Source organism: Corvus kubaryi, unplaced genomic scaffold (genome assembly GCF_017639235.1).
Source record: "Corvus kubaryi isolate FWS band 111438036 unplaced genomic scaffold, C.kubaryi_AGA036_p1.0 37256, whole genome shotgun sequence".
Classification (NCBI taxonomy): Eukaryota; Metazoa; Chordata; class Aves; order Passeriformes; family Corvidae; genus Corvus; species Corvus kubaryi.
The window spans coordinates 7,824,902-7,831,485 of record NW_024581076.1 but is presented as its reverse complement, the minus strand read 5'-3'; positions in this window follow the sequence as shown (position 1 = coordinate 7,831,485).

Genomic DNA, 6,584 nt, shown 5'->3' with positions numbered 1-6,584 from the left:
TTATGTTATGTTATGTTATGTTATGTTATGTTATGTTATGTTATGTTATGTTATAATCGGATTACTATACAATCGTACTTGGAAGTAACATTTACATGAAACATGCATTTTCTGTGGAAATTTCATTCATTTTGCACCATTTAAAATTCTGTCACACTGCTACAGCACACTGAGAACCTGATGTTGAAAGTGGATAGAGGTAGAGAGGTGATCAGAAGCACTGAAGCGCAGGAGAGAAAAATGGTTACAAGGAAGGGGAAGGACCTCAAGAAATCCATTCGGACACTCTGTGTCTGTGTCTTGCCAACCTTGTGCTTTGAGAACTCATTGGAAAGTTGAGCACCAAGACTGCAAACACAAAGGCATACCTATACCTTCCCAGTCTTATTGCACCCAGCTCATCTGCACTCAGAGTCACTGAGCAATGACAGTGTGAAAGGCACTGTGTTATTTCAGCACTTACATACATAAGGCTAAAGAATTTAAATAATAGTAGAGCACCACGACAGGAAACTCACTGTGAACAAAATGCCAGTCATTTCTGTAAATTATTTATCAAATCAGTCACTATATTAAAAGAGAAAAACAGAACTGAAAACCCGGATAACAGCAAAGACAATGCTTCTGACAATAATTGCCAGTGAATAAATGCATACGTTGTGGATAAGTCCTGCCTTTGCTAACTGTGACAACAGAACTTTTATCTGAGCTCTTTCAGGACCCTAAATAGATATACAGTGCAAATAAATGAGCCATAGAGAACTATAGAGAGTTCAGAAAGAAATTGAAAGCTAAACAGAGAAAAACAAGCAGGGAAGACACAAAAATTAGTGTGATTGACTTGTTTTTTACCAAGCAATGTGTCTTCAGCCATACCCCTCTACACTCTCCAAGGAAAGTAAGTAGGAATCATTTTTTCAGTGTAATTGTATTCTGATGTATCTGGTTTATTCCACTGCCTTTCAAACATCCTGTGACCCACCACAGAACTGCACATCAGCACACCTTTACAAGTCTGAATTGACAACTTTTCATGCAAGTTAATGATTTACACCCATGGAGCACTGGAAAGAAGTCACAGAGAGGCATGGATTCACAGGAGGGGTCTCTACAGCCACAGCAGCATCTCTCCACACCACCCCTCACCCTGTCTGTGGCACATGCTGCTGCTCTGGTACCATGCCATAGTCCTGGCCTCATCATCCCCTCAGTCTGAGCAGGGCAACGTACCCGTAGATCCTACCTGAAATGAGATGCTGCATCTCTATACTCCACAACACTAAAAAAGATACATAGGTGACAAGCAATAAATGCAGTTGCTTCATTCCAGCAAAAGGTGTTGCTCTACCTCAAGTAGTCTTGGAGCTCCCAATGTTCTTGGAGCTGGTACATTTTATACTTTTTCTTAGATAAAATCATTTTTTCTCTTAAGTTTAGCAAGAAAGCAAGGGAGGATGACTTTCTAGTCATGGCTTGCAAACAGGACCAAAAAAACCTCAGTGGAGCTGCAAGTACACCCTGAAACTGAAGAAAATTTACTGGGCTATTTCCCTACAAAATAAACTGTTTACAATATTTTATGAACCACCCACACCAGTGTCCATGAAAATAGAATGCTGTACTTATGAGGCAACTCTCATGCAAGCAGTATAATCTTTAGCACTTTACACTTGAATTCTACTAAAAATATGTTGCATTGTCATCAGGGAAGAGTTACAGTTAAAAAAAAAAAGGAAGATTACAATTTGGAAGACTAGATAGTACTGAAGAGATGATAATTAGGCAAGGAGTTACAGCACATTATTCTCTGGTGGTCCATGTTGTACAGCTAAAAGGCTACATCGGCTGCCCAGTCTGCTGCCTGTTCGTCCAGCCCAGCACACACAAGCTGCCTTCTCTCCCCTGCCCTCACTCTGCCAGGCTCCTGTAGCCTTTGAAACTCTGAAGCAGCTACAGGGATGGTGTCAGGAAGCAGGGCACACGTGTCAAGCTCAGTGAGTCCCTACAAAACCCTCAGAGTCACAGTTCTACCTGGTTCCCCCACTGGACTGCAAATGCAATGGGCAGAAGTCCAAGGGAAGTGCCTGCTGCACGCCGGCAGCGAGGTGATGCGTTCCCCTGTGTCAGATTTTTGGAACACAGTAGTAGCAGCTGAAAATAGTCAGAAGGCTTTAAGTATGTGCACAATCATCAGAAAGCGAAGGGAGAGAGCCTCCACTAATGAGAGAGAAGGTAAATAGAGCCTGAGAAACTGGAAACATTCTTTGGTTTGGCTTACAGCAGGGAAAGAAAAATCTTAAAAAGCATTGTGCAGAGCACGAAGAGAGGCCATTAATCACAGGAAATGCACTTCCTCAAGTACAGTAAGAACATGCGAGAGCCTGTCATTTTTCAGACCATTGCTCAAAAGATTTCCATAATTTTAGAATAAGCTGATCCTCAAGACCCAGGTGACATGACAGGGCAGCAGAATGACTGACATGACAATGATGGCGAAGAGCTTTGTTAGCCTGAAGAAAGACATAATTCCTAGGCTTTGGAAACCTACCACAAATTTGACGCAGGTGCCCCACCTGGCTTGGCAACAATGGCCCTTCCCAAATACTCAGCTGGCCAAGTGCATGAGGTAAGTGACCTGGGAACTTGCTGATCTGTAAAAGGGTGTCCATTCTTGGTACTTTCCAAATGACCCATCAAGTCCTAGAACGGATATACCCTGCTATGGCAATTGTTAAAAAAACTATAGAAACATATCAGAATCAGTGGGTAAATGGTCATGCCTTTTTCAATATCTGAAAATAGTAATTTATTTAAATTTGAAAAGTATCTCTCTCTGCCTTGACTTTAGAACAAGAGCCAGGTACAGTATTTGTATTGTACAACCAGTGCTGGGCTGTAAACTGCAAATTCTATATGTCTGTGGGAGCTGGAAAAAACTATCTCTGCTGACAATCAGATATCAGGGATTCACAGCATTAAAAAATAACAATTTCCCACAAACCATGATGGTTTAGTAGGAATACCAGGCCCTTATTTGTCAGTTCACCACGTTTGCTAATATCGTCCGTGCAAAGGGCTTCAACAAATTCAATCTTCATAAAATCCCATTGAACTGAGGTAAATTCACTCTAAAACAAAAATCCTTCACCAGATCCCAACAAAGTGTGAAAAAAACTCCGACAAGCATCACAGAACGAGTCCAGAGAAGTTTTTTCTTCTCTATGAATTTGCCTCTAACTATAGGTAGAAATCATATTTGTTCCCACATTTTTGGATGATATTTCTCTGTTAAAACTGCAACAGACCTGTTCTGCTGGAAAAACAGTAGGAGGGAAAGTATTTCCAAGAAGCTGTACCAATTTAAATGAGCCAACTGCACAGTGCATGAAGGTATGGTAGCAGGAGCTGGGCTTTCTGTCCCTGACACCAGCCATGGGTGAGGCTCACTGCTCTCTTCTGTAGCCCTATGGGTCCATCCTCCCACCGGCACCGGCTGCGTGCTGCTGCCTCCCCGCCAGCACAGCTTTCTGTGGCTGCCCAATTGCCTAAATGAAGGTGAGGAACATTACAGGGCAGAGCCATCAGCTCTGTATGGAACCCGAAAATGCTTTTCCATGTTTATAGCACCAACACCTTTATAAAATCCCAGGTACAGAGTGGATGACAAAATCTCGGGTTTGAAATGAGCAGGCAGAATTAAGGAAAGTGCTGTTTTAACTGCTGCCACAAACATTATTGGCAGCTAAGTGACACTGGAAGTACAAAAGGAGGGAGGGTACAGTGGAGCCCATCAGTTCAACTCTTCATCGGAGCACGTTTAATGGAACTTTATGTTCAGCCGTGTGAACTTTGAATACCTAAGTTCAAATTTCACCTTCAGACTTCCCATCTGTTCTTATTTCATCCTCAGACTTTCCATCTGCTCCCATCTAGGCCTTCCTAATGCCATGCCCAGTCAGACGGTATGGTTTTACCAGGTGCTTCTGTCTTGGAAATTTTATGGCATATAAGAAACAATAAAAATTTATGTTGTACATGTTACTTGTGCTAATTAATTCCATTGCACAACAATGTTTTTTAAACGATATTGTCCAGAAAGTCTGTTAAAATCTACTGTAGACAAGTATGGCAATATTTTATAGCTCCTAATGCCAGATGGGTTTGGAGTTCAGACATTTGCGCTAATGCATTTTGCACTTAGGTGCTGTGCTGGGAAAAATCGACTCCTAGTGACAAAGAGTTAACATTAAAATGTTGGTGTTAGCTAGGGGCAGCAAATGCAAGGTGGAGGTGTGTTTTTCTGTACTATTTTTTTGCTGAAAATGAGTATCTGGTAAGCTGTTAGTGTGCCAATTCACAAATTTTGTATAAAGTGAAAGATGTTACTTCATATTACTAATATGTAAATATTTTTGTGTCTGGAAGAGCAAGAATGTGCTGGCTAACAACCAAAGATGTGCTGGATAAAATCCTCTCCACCTGTTCAGAGGGCCATTGTGCTAGAAAAAGAAGATTGTTAAAAAAGCAGCGTTAAGTCCCATATCATAGCAAGTCTAGTGAGAATAATTAGTGTGTTAAAGAAAGAGTCACTATCCAAGGGCATTCCTATAGCTTCTTATTTCAAATCGCTGAATTCAAAGCCAAGAGATATTCTGAACTCCGAGTGCAAACAGTGGGTTACACAGTGGGGCTTGTTTTGGACAGGTTTTTTTTGTTTGCTTGTTTGTTCCACAAGACTGGGTAAACAAGGCTTCATGCCAAGCAGGAGTTTCCTTCCCTTGATTTTGCTCCCTCCCAAGCACTCTGGTGGCTGTACCTCCTATACATGAGGAATCCAGAATGAGCCCAGGGATTTCACATTTGAACCTAAATGCTGTTAGATATCAGACAACAAGGGTTTACCCGCGCAGCAGATTCAAAAGCAATGTCCTGAAAAAGGCTCTGTCATCTCCATCACCACAGGAAGCTCCCTGATGGCAAACAGAATTTGTTTTTAAGTGGCAGCTCCATCAACATCACATCACAAGGGTTAAAAGGTGCAGAGTTGATGGGGGAAAGGCTCTCAGCAACAAAAATGGAAAGTGCAGCTTGTCTCATTTTCCTCAGTAAAAGAGATGCTCTGGAAGGAGGACAGGGAGAGGACAGACTGTAGTATCTATTCAAGTGAAGATAAAGCTCAGATATTATCTTGTCTAACAATTTTTGGAAGCTGACAAACAGTTACAATTAATGCTCAGAGATTGAAACAGGAAATTGTATCATTGTGAGAAAGGGCATTTACAATAATGCTGTGATTCAAGAATACTTTTGTGAATAGAAGAAATAAGCAGAGTTTCCTGCTATTTGTGCTTTTATAATATGTCATGCTCATAAATCCCCACACAGCTGTGGGTATTTGTCATGATAATCACAAATCTTCATACTTTACTCAAAATTTAGCGCATGTGATTTGTTCCCATAAATGATGCCAACACTGCAATTATCCCTATACTTTTTTCCATATTATTTTGTTTTTAAAGCAAACAATCTCATTTCTAGGGAGAAGAGATGATACCTGTGTGAATTATTGACTAATTGTGATGCACAAGTAGAAACTATACAGATATAATAACATCTTCCAAGCAACCCACAGACTAAAATCTGTTTTCATAAACTATTCGATGAATATTTATGCATGGGAAATATATTCATGAACAGGGAAAAAAAAGGCTAAATTTGCAATTAATATTTGTGGTGAATAATTTTGATTTATGAATGGGGACATTTTGTTCAAGGTTGCTAATTATCAGTTGGTTTGCGTGGCTGCAAAACAGATTATTCTAGGACAAAATGGCAAAACAAGTGAATAGTCAATGCTTCCATAAGTTTTGAAGTTCTTTATCTATTTTTTTGAACTTCTACAGCTTTTTAGATAACACCTGATTACTTAGTTGCAAATAAGCATCTTTCTGAAACCGACACATTGCTTAACAGGTGCTAATATGTTCGTGATCCATTATTATTTAACTCATTGTTTCAATAATCATGAGGCTGAAGGACTTTGAAAATTATTTGTAGGATATGGACCCCTTACTTTTTGACTGGTTTGGGTTGGGAACACATCCCAGTTCCCTAGTAGCCAAAATTGCTATAATTGTTGGCCAACCATTAAGTTGCAGCATGTGAAAATGAGTTTGTGGTCAAATGCAGGCATCCCTCACACACTGCAAATAAATATATTGCCAAATTGTCATGAGTATATTGCAGAATTACCCCCAGAGAAGGTGGTGAAAATTCCATCGGGTTAAATGTACCATTGAAGTATCCACTGAAAAAACAAGAGCCAATATGTTCCCAGGAGCAAAGACTTTCCGCACCAACAGCAATAGGGTTGGAGAAAGCTGGTGTGTCTTTGCTGTTGGTTTGCTGCTTGTTAGCAGCAGATTAATCTGAATGGGAACCTGATACTGAGGCTACTCTTTTTTCTTTTCTTTCTTTTTATTTTTTAAAAAACACGTGCGAGTTCTCCATATGGGGCTTTCCTGGATGCTCTAAAAAGGCCTAAGTCTCACTGCAGCTTAATTGCATTTTGTCATAAAGAGACA